The sequence below is a fragment of the Coregonus clupeaformis genome, unplaced genomic scaffold, assembly GCF_020615455.1.
Source record: "Coregonus clupeaformis isolate EN_2021a unplaced genomic scaffold, ASM2061545v1 scaf2134, whole genome shotgun sequence".
NCBI lineage: Eukaryota > Metazoa > Chordata > Actinopteri > Salmoniformes > Salmonidae > Coregonus > Coregonus clupeaformis.
The window spans coordinates 31252-42664 of NW_025535588.1; positions in this window are offsets into that span (position 1 = coordinate 31252).

An 11413-nucleotide genomic window follows, 5' to 3' on the forward strand; every position below is an offset into this window, starting at 1 on the left:
GAGTAAGGAGGCCTACAAACCTGACTCAGTTACACCAGCTCTGTCAGGAGGAATGGGCCAAAATTCACCCAACTAATTGTGGGAAACTTGTGGAAGGCTACCTGAATCGTTTGTTAAACAATTTAAAGGCAATGCCACCAAATACCAATTGAGTGTATATAAAATTCTGACCCACTGGGAATGTGATGAAATAAATAAAAGCTGAAATAAATCATTCTCTATACTATTATTCTGACATTTCACATTCTTAAAATAAAGTGGTGATCCTAACTGACCTAAGACAGGGCATTTTTACTAGGATTAAATGTCAGGAATTGTGAAAAACTGAGATTAAATGTATTTGGCTAAGGTGTATGTAAACTTGCGACTTCAACTGTATATACAGTGGCTTGCGAAAGTATTCACCCCCCTTGGCATTTTCCCATTCTTAAAGGCAAAACTGCTCCAGCTCCTTCAATTTGGATCGGTTCCGCTGGTGTACAGCAATCTTTAAGTCAAACCACAGATTATATATTAGATTGAGGTCTGGGCTTTGACTAGGCCATTCTAAGACATTTCAATGTTTCCCTTTAAGCCACTCGAGTGTTGCTTTAGCAGTATGCTTAGGGTCGTTGTCCTGCTGGAAGATGAACCTCTGTCCCAGTCTCAAATCTCTGGAAGACTGAAACAGGTTTCACTCAAGACTTTCCCTGTATTTAGCGCCATCCATCATTCCTTCAATTCTGACCAGTTTCCCAGTCCTTGATGGTGTTCTCGGGGTGATGAGAGGTGTTGGTTTTGCGCCAGACATAGCGTTTTCCTTGATGGCCAAAAATATCAATTTTAGTCTCATCTGACCCGAGTACCTTCTTCCATATGTTTGGGGAGTCTCCCACATGCCTTTTGGCGAACACCAAACGTGTTTGCTTATTTTCTAAGGAAAAATAAGGGGTTAAATACATTAAAAATGAAATAAAATCATGATCTTTCTTATCTCCCAGATATAGGACGGACTACTCAGAACAATTACTTTTTATTTTGGGGGGGGAATATTTGTTGTTCCATGTAGTGAATCTGTTATTCAAAACTATGAAATAAAACATATGGAATCATGTAGTAACCAAAAAAGTTATATTTGAGATTATTCAAAGTAGCCATCCTTTGCCTTGATGACAGCTTTGCACACTCTTGGCATTCTCTCAACCAGCTTCACCTGGAATGCTTTTCCAACAGTCTTGAAGTAGTTCCTACATATGATGTGCACTTGTTGGCTGCTTTTCTTTCACTCTGCGGTCCAAATCATCCCAAATCATCGCAATTGGGTTGAGGTCGGGTGATTGTGGAGGCCAGGTCATCTGAAGCAGCACTCCATCACTCTCCTTCTTGGTAAAATAGCCCTTACACAGCCTGGAGGTGTGTTGGGTCATTGTCCTGTTGAAAAACAAATGATTGTCCCACTAAGCCCAAACCAGATGGGAGAATGGTCTGGTAGCCATGCTGGTTAAGTGTGCCTTGAATTCTAAATACATTTACATTTTACATTTACGTAATTTAGCAGAACAACTATGGGGGTGGGGGAAGAAGGATTACTTTATACTATTGCAGGTATTCCTTAAAGAGGTAGGGTTTCAAGTGTCTCCAGAAGGTGGTCAGTGACTCCACTGTCCTGGTGTCATGGGGAGCTTGTTCCACCATTGGGGTGCCAGAGCAGCGAATAGCTTTGACTGGGCTGAGCGGGAACTGTGCTTCCGTAGAGGTAGGGGAGCTAGCAGGCCAGAGGTGGATGAACGTAGTGCCCCTCGTTTGGGTGTAGGGTCTGATCAGAGCCTGAAGGTAAGGAGGTGCCGTTCCCCTCACAGCTCCGTAGGCAAGCACCATGGTCTTGTAGTAGATGCGAGCCTCAACTGGAAGCCAGTGGAGTGTGCGGAGGAGCGGGGTGACATGAGAGAACTTGGGAAGGTTGAACACCAGACGGGCTGCAGCGTTCTGGATAAGTTGTACGGGTTTAATGGCACAGGCAGGGAGCCCAGCCAACAGCGAGTTGCAGTAATCCAGACGGGAGATGACAAGTGCCTGTATTAGGACCTGTGCCGCTTTCTGTGTAAGGTAGTGTCGTACTCTGCGAATGTTGTAGAGCATGAACCTGCAGGATCGGGTCACCGCTTTGATGTTAGCGGAGAACGACAGGGTGTTGTCCAGGGTCACGCCACAATTACTACGAATTATAATAATCACAAATCGATATCTATAAATCACAAACAGTGTCACCAGCAATGCCTTCCCACACCATCACACCTCCTCCTCCATGCAGAGATCATCCGTTCACCTATTCTGCGTCTCACAAAGACACGGCGGTTGGAACCAAAATGACAAATTTGGACAGATTTCCAACAGTCTGATGTCCATTGCTCATGTTTCTTGGCTCAAGCATGTCTCTTCTTCTTATTGGTGTCCTTATTGGTCTTAAAATTCAAAATCAAATAGCGGTTGTGTGCGGTGCAGTTGCCGTACCAGGTGGTGACACAGCCCAACAGGATGCTCTCAATTGTGCATCTGTAAAAGTTTGTGAGGGTCTTAGGGGCTAAGACGAATTTCTTCAGCCTCCTGAGGTTGAAGACGCGCTGTTGCGCCTTCTTCACCACACTGTCCGTGTGGGTGGACCATTTCAGATTGTAAGTGATGTGTACGCCGAGGAACTTTAAGCTTTTTTCAGCTTCTCCACTGCGGTCCAGTTGATGTGGATAGGGCGTGCTCCCTCTGCTGTTTCCTGAAGTTCACGATCAGCTCCTTCGTTTTGTTGACATTGAGGTAGAGGATATTTTCCTGGCACCACTCCGCCAGGGCCCTCACCTCCTCCCTGTAGGCTGTCTCGTCATTGTTGGTAATCAGGCCTACTACTGTTGTGTCGTCTGCAGACTTGATGATTGAGTTGGAGGCGTGTGTAGCCACGAAGTCATTGGTGAACAGGGAGTACAGGAAGGGGCTGAGCACACACCCTTGTGGTGACCCTGTGCTGAGGATCAGCGAAGTGGAGGTGTTATTTCCTACCTTCACTGCCTGGGGCAGCTCGTCAGGAAGTCCAGGACCCAGTAGCACAGGGCGGGGGTTCAGATCCAGGGCCCCGAGCTTACTGATAAGGTTGGAGGGTACTATGGTGTTGAAGGCTGAGCAATAGTCAATGAACAGTATTCTTAAATAGGTATTCCTCTTGTCCAGATGGGATAGGGCAGTGTGCAGTGCGATAAGCGATTGCATCGTCTGTGGATTTATAGGGGCGGTAAGCAAATTGAAATTGGTCTAGGGTGTCAGGTAAGGTAGAGGAAAACCGCACCGAGCGGCGGGAGAACTCCGCATAGCTGACTGTAGCGGCGTCTATTCCCCTCCACTTGGCGTTGGCCCACTCCAGGGCCTTGCCGGACAGACAGGAGATGAGGGCGGACACGCTCTCGTATCCCGAGGGCGCCGGGTGGATGGTTGCCAGGTAGAGTTCCACTTGGAGCAGGAAACCCTGACACCCGGCCGCGGTGCTCATCATAAGCCCTCGGGAGCGAGAGCCGAATCCCACTGGACTCCGGAGGTGAAAGCGATGGGTATGGCTGATGGTGGTGGTATCGTTGGAGGAGGTGTGGTCAAACCTCCTCTTTCCCATCGCCTCAAGGTGTCCATCACCCCTTGCATGGCGGTGCCAAGATCCTGGATCATGGCCGCTTGTTGGATACCGCGCTCCTCCAGTGATCCCGTTGGCACCGCCGATCCTGCTGACTCCATGTGTGGTGTGTTATTCTGTCAAAGGGCGACGTGTATGCGGTGAGCGAAGTCAAGCGCAGGACACAGAGCTACTGGCAGACGTACTTTACTAACCAGTAAAAGAACATACAAAACAAAACCTCCTAACAGGGAGGAAACAAATACACGCATACGACACAGCAATGCCGACCTTACGGGAAACAAAAACAATAACACACAATTTACCAAACGAGAGACAGGGGTGAATATAGTGGCTACAATCAAACATAATAGCGAACAGGTGTAAACACTCAAGACTGAACAAGACAAACACCGAAACATCGATCGGCAGCAGCTAGTTCTCCGGGGACGACGAACGCCGAAGCCTGCCCGAGCAAGGAGGAGGAGCAGCCTCGGCAGAATCCGTGACAAACCCCTTTGCTATGAAGCCCATAACTAAGATCTGGTGCAACCAATTACCTTCAGAAGTCACATAATTAGTTAAACAAAGTCCACCTGTGTGCAATCTAAGTGTCACATGATCTGTCATATGATCTCAGTATATATATACACCTGTTCTGAAAGGCCCCAGAGTCTACAACACCATTAAGCAAGGGGCACCACCAAGCAAGCGGCACCATGAAGACCAAGGAGCTCTCCAAACAGGTCAGGGACAAAGTTGTGGAGAAGTACAGATCAGGGTTGGGTTACAAAAAATATCTGAAACTTTGAACATCCCACGGAGCACCATTAAATCCATTATGAAAAAATTGAAAGAATATGGCACCACAACATACCTGCCAGAGAGGGCCGCCACCAAAACTCATGGACCAGGCAAGAGGGCATTAATCAGAGAGGCAACAAAGAGACCAAAGATAACCCTGAAGGAGCTGCAAAAGCTCCACAGCGGAGATTGGAGTATCTGTCCATAGGACCACATTAAACCCTACACTCCACAGAGCTGGGCTTTATGGAAGAGTGGCCAGAAAAAAAGCCATTGCTTAAAGAAAAAAATAGTTATGCACACTCAAGTTTTCTGTTTTTTTGTCTTATTTCTTGTTTGTTTCACAATAACAAATATTTTGCATCTTCAAAGTGGTAGGCATGTTGTGTAAATCAAATGATACAAACCCCCCAAAAATCTTTTTTAATTCCAGGTTGTAAGGCAACAAAATAGGAAAAATGCCAAGGAGGGTGAATACTTTCGCAAGCCACTGTAGCTAGCTAGTCAAGGTTAGAAAACTAGCTAGCTAGCTAGCATGCTAGCTAATCCCAAAAACTCAGATTGAATGGAAAGTCTATTCTGTAGATGGTAACTAGCTAGTTGGTAGGCCTAACAAAACGCAAGGAAGGCTAATGTTAGCTAGCTATAGTTAACTAGCTAGCCAACACTAGGCTAGCTAGCTGGCAAACGCTAGCTAGCTAGTTAACTACCTATGCTAAATCGTTTAGCAGAAGTCATGTATACAAAAAAGCTAAACAAATTGGATGGAAAACTTACTCTCTTTATCCTGTGATGACGTTTTTGTCTTGTCTATAACCCTTTGTTTCTTTCGCGGCAAACTCTCATATCTGGATTTTGCACACTGACCTTCGTCTTGACCCATTCTTTGCGCACTGTCACATGACATCAGTGTCAACAAATTTAGGCCCATTCAATGTTGTTGTTATTTCAAGTGTGTTACGCAGATGGGTAGATGTTGACATGATGCCTTAATTCCTGGGATAAATAAATAATTGCAATGATGCATCCCATCCAAAAGTGAGAATGTTCCTCAAAAGCGAAACCCTTGCAAGGTTACATTATTGTCAAGGCGTCAGTGTAATGCGGTAGGCGAAGTCAGGCGCAGGACATAGAGCTAATCAAAAACGTACTTTACTCGTAGGTAAAAGTATGAAACAAAACCTCCACGCAGGGAGGGAATAAACCCGCACACTAACGACAACCAAAACATGAACAAACACGCACAACACACAGTGTGAGACAGAGGGTTAAATAGGGAAGACATAACTACATGATGGGAAATAGGTGTGACCAATGAAGACAAAACAAGTCGAACATAGATACATGGATCGGTAGTAGCTAGTACTCCGGTGACGACGAACGCCGAAGCCTGCCCGAGCAAGGAGGAGGGGCAGCCTCGGCTGAATCCGTGACAATTATGGAATAGGAGTTTGTTTTAAGAACATTTTAAGTGAATTTATAAACCAACCTTAATAGGCTTACAATTTTAACCATAACTGTTTATTAACTCTCATCGACAGACTTTCTTTAAATTATTGTAGTGGCCGCGAACGGCTTTGTTTTTCTAACAATAATATCTGTGTCAATATTGCAAAATGTAACGAATTCATGAGGCTGTTGTCATCAACCAGAAACCGGAGACAGGGTATGCTGTCATTTGACTTTTAAAAAAAATATTCACTTCATTACTCAAAATGAAGGCGCCGAAGCGGACACAACATTTCACTGTGAAAGAGGCTGTACCTGTGTTGGTTGGTGATACGGATTCGGACACTTCCTTGCACTTTGAAAAGTGATGATGTCAAGGTGAGTGAAATAAGTAAACAGCACATACAGTGGGGAGAATAAGTATTTGATACACTGCCGATTTTGCAGGTTTTCCTACTTACAAAGCATGTAGAGGTCTGTAATTTTTATCATAGGTACACTTCAACTGTGAGAAACGGAATCTAAAACAAAAATCCAGAAAATCACATTGTATGATTTTTAAGTAATTAATTTGCATTTTATTGCATGACATAAGTATTTGATCACCTACCAACCAGTAAGAATTCCGGCTCTCACAGACCTGTTAGTTTTTCTTTAAGAAGCCCTCCTGTTCTCCACTCATTACCTTTATTAACCGCACCTGTTTGAACTCGTTACCTGTATAAAAGACACCTGTCCACACACTCAATTAAACAGACTCCAACCTCTCCACAATGGCCAAGACCAGAGAGCTGTGTAAGGACATCAGGGATACAATTGTAGACCTGCACAAGGCTGGGATTGGCTACAGGACAATAGGCAAGCAGCTTGGTGAGAAGGCAACAACTGTTGGCGCAATTATTAGAAAATGGAAGAAGTTCAAGATGACGGTCAATCACCCTCGGTCTGGGGGCTCCATGCAAGATCTCACCTGCGTGGGGCATCAATGATCATGAGGAAGGTGAGGATCAGCCCAGAACTACACGGCAGGACCTGGTCAATGACCTGAAGAGAGCTGGGACCACAGTCTCAAAGAAAACCATTAGTAACACACTACGCCGTCATGGATTAAAATCCTGCAGTGCACGCAAGGTCCCCCTGCTCAAGCCAGTGCATGTCCAGGCCCGTCTGAAGTTTGCCAATGACCATCTGGATGATCCAGAGGAGAAATGGGAGAAGGTCATGTGGTCTGATGAGACAAAAATAGAGCTTTTTGGTCTAAACTCCACTCGCCGTGATTGGAGGAAGAAGAAGGATGAGTACAACCCAAAGAACACCATCCCAACCGTGAAGCATGGAGGTGGAAACATCATTCTTTGGGGATGCTTTTCTGCAAAGGGGACAGGACGACTGCACCATATTGAGGGGAGGATGGATGGGGCCATGTATAGCAAGATCTTGGCCAACAACCTCCTTCCCTCAGTAAGAGCATTGAAGATGGGTCGTGGCTGGGTCTTCCAGCATGACAACGACCCAAAACACACAGCCAGGGCAACTAAGGAGTGGCTCCGTAAGAAGCATCTCAAGGGCCTGGAGTGGCCTAGCCAGTCTCCAGACCTGAACCCAATAGAAAATCTTTGGAGGGAGCTGAAAGTCCGTATTGCCCAGCGACAGCCCCCGAAACCTGAAGGATCTGGAGAAGGTCTGTATGGAGGAGTGGGCCAAAATCCCTGCTGCAGTGTGTGCAAACCTGGTCAAGACCTACAGGAAACGTATGATCTCTGTAATTGCAAACAAAGGTTTCTGTACCAAATATTAAGTTCTGCTTTTCTGATGTATCAAATACTTATGTCATGCAATAAAATGCAAATTAATTACTTAAAAAATCATACAATTTTCTGGATTTTTGTTTTAGATTCCGTCTCTCACAGTTGAAGTGTACCTATGATAAAAATGACGGACCTCTACATGCTTTGTAAGTAGGAAAACCTGCAAAATCGGCAGTGTATCAAATACTTGTTCTTCCCACTGCATTCGGAAAGCATTCAGACCCCTTGACCTTTTGTTACGTTACAGCCGTATTCTAAAATGTATTACATTGTTGTTTTTTTCTCATCAATCTACACATAATGATAAAACAAAAACAGGTTTTTTGAAATTTTTGCAAATGTATTCAATATTAAAAACTGAAATAACACATTTCCATAAGTATTCAGACTCTTTACTCAGTACTTTGTTGAAGCACCTTTGGCAGCAATTACAGCCTCGAGTCTTCTTGGGTATGGCCGCTACAAGTTTGGCACACTTGTAATTGGGGAGTTTCTCGCATTCCTCTCTGCAGATCCTCTCAAGCTTTGTCAGGTTGGATGGGGAGCATTGCTGCACAGCTATTTTCAGGTCTCTCCAGAGATGTTAGATCGGGTTCAAGTCCAGGCTCTGGCTCGGCAACTCAAGGACATTCAGAGACCTGTCCCGAAGCCACTCCTGCGTTGTCTTGACTGTGTGCTTAGGGTTGGAAGGTGAACCTTCACCCCAGTCTGAGGTCCTGAGCACTCTGGAGCAGGTTCATCAAGGATCTCTCTGTGACTTTGCTCCGTTCATCTTTCCCTCGATCCTGACTAGTCTCCCAGTCCCTGCCGCAGAAAAACATCCCCACAGCATGATGCTGCCACCACCATGCTTCACTGTAGGGATGGTGCCAGGTTTCCTCCAGACGTGACGCTTGGCATTCAGACCAAAGAGTTCAATCTTAGTTTCATTAGACCAGAGAATCTTGTTTCTCATGGTTTGAGAGTATTTAGGTGCCTTTTGGCAAACTCCAAGCGGGCTGTCATGTGCCTTTTACTGAGGAGTGGCTTCCGTCTGGCCACTCTACCATGAAGGCCTGATTGGTGGAGACTGCAGAGATGGTTGTCCTTCTGGAAGTTTCTCCCATCTCCACAGAGGAACTCTAAAGCTCTGTCAGAGTGACCATCGGATTCTTGGCCAAGGCCCTTCTCCCCCGATTGCTCAGTTTGGCCGGGTGGCCAGCTCTAGAAAGAGTCTTGGTGGTTCCAAACTTCTTCCATTTAAGAATGATGGCCACTGTGTTGTTGGGGACCTTCAATGTTGCAAAAATGTTTTGTTACCCTTCCCAGATCTGTGCCTCGACACAATCCTGTCTCGGCACTCTACGGACAATTCCTTTGACCTCATGGCTTTATTTTTGCTCTGACGTGCACTGTCAACTGTGAGACCTTATGTAGACAGGTGTGTGCCTTTCCAAATCATGTCCAATCAACCAAATCATGTCCAATCAATTAAATTAAAAAATTCACAGGTGGACTCCAATCACGTTGTAGAAACTCAAGGATGATCAATGGAAACAGATTGCACCTTAGCTCAATTTCGAGTCTCATAGCAAAGAGTCTGAATACTTATGTAAATAAGGTATTTCAGTTTTTTATTTTTAATACATTTGCAGAAATGTCTTAAAACCTGTTTTCGCTTCGTCATTAAGGGGTATTGTGTGTAGATTGCTGAAAAAAAGAAAGAATTAATACATTGTAGAATAAGGCTGTAACGTAACAAAATGTGGGGTTCTGAATACTTTCCGAAGGCACTGTATGTTTGGTGTTATTTATGTTTGATTCTGTGAAATTTAGAGAATATATCTCAGATTAGCAAATCCTGTCATGATAACTTGGTGGAGCTCGATTGATTGCTCTCTGTCTCATGGAAATAGTTACAGTGTTTAGCTGTATATGTTTTGTCTTGTTTCTACCGATGCAATTCATATGGAAACAGCCCAAGATGCTTGCTGTAGATAGCTTGCTAGTTAGTCTGTCAGGCAAGAAAAGTTGTGTGTAGCGGTAAATTTGGGCTGCGCTCACGAAGCGTCAACCTCAGTTGTCACTTTCACTAGGTAGCCATTCAGACAACCAGCTAACTAGCCACTGAATTGAATGCTAGAGTCATTTGTGTTTATCTGTTGGGCTTAGGTTATGGTTTGTCATGTTTGCTAGGTGCAAATATACATAGGGTATATTAGCTGTCTTGTTAGGGAAGATGCCCGCGCAGTGAGTTCATATGATGAGTTGGATATTTGTTTACATAGCCAGCTAACAAGTTGCTTGTCTCTGTCTCATGGAAAGAGTTACAGTGTTTAGCTGTATATGTTTTGTCTTGTTTCTACAGATGCAATTCATTTGGAAACTGTCCAAGCGTTGTAACTATTCAGCTAGATTGGTGAAGTCTGTAGTTAGTCTGTCAGGCAAGAAAGCAAGAGTTGATTGGGAGAGAGAGAGAGAGAGAGAGAGAGAGAGAGAGAGAGAGAGAGAGAGAGAGAGAGAGAGAGAGAGAGAGAGAGAGAGAGAGAGAGGAGAGAGAGAGAGAGAGAGAGAGAGAGAGAGAGAGAGAGAGAGAGAGAGAGAGAGAGAGAGTCCTGACCACAATTGTATCCTATTTGTTGCTCCTCTCCTCTCATTATGTTACTCTGTTCCTCTAAGTCAGTGAAAAGAGGAAGTGATGTGGAAAGTCAGGGCTCAGCAGCAAAATGCTGATAGATATGATTGGAGGGATAGAGATGTGGAGAGAGGAGGGAGGAGTGGAGCGAGAGGACAGTGGAAGGAGAGAGGAAGAGGAGAGTGAAGAGGAGGGAGAGGAGAGTGGAGGGAGAGGAACATGGAGAGGAAGAGGGAGAGGAGGAAGCAGAGAGAGAGGAGAAAGCAGAGGGAGGGAAGGGGGAGAGCACACCCAAAAGGGAGCCTACGTTTCCATGGAGTGTGTCTGCCCCAAGTCCCACCATTCACCCTTGTACCACACAGACTGGGCCTAAAGTGACAGTGGCAGTGGTTTTGGAGTTTTTAAATCTGTCCCAGAGCTTGTAATGGATTCCAACAAGAAAATGGGCGGGGTTGACCATCTTGATCACCTGAGGAGCTATTACAATGTTGGACGCATAGGCAGAAAATCGGTTTTGGGGATGCTCAACATTGTGTCGTGACTTGACTAACATTAATCTGAAGACTGTTATTTCTCTATTTAACTCACTATGTTTAATTGTTACCCGATTAAATTAATCTTGTACAAATTAACTCATTAGGATCTGGGGCACCACCAGAGTGGTTCTTTAAAGAGTTACCATCTCCCGAATTAAACTCTAAAAGGTCTTTATCTATCACATCTATAAACAGTCAACTTATTAATCATAACCTCGTATCATACCATCATTCTGAACGTCCGTAACCTTCTTGCATCTGCAAATACCCGAGCCTTACTTATGATTCAGTACTACACAAATTGGTTTAATTATTTATTCACTAGCTAATTAAATGTGAACACAGGATAAGCATACACACTCTGCACCAGTTATTGACTGGAGAAAACAGGTCCCTAAGCGGAATGACAACAACATGGCTGCTAGTTAAAGAAAAGATGGAGAGGGACAGAGACACTTAACATTGGTACATTCAGAAACTACTCTCACCTACAATGACCATATACTTGGCACATGAACTGGCGCCCGCTTTGAGTAAGAAATCATGAACGTATTTACGTGAAATGCCTGAGTTCGCC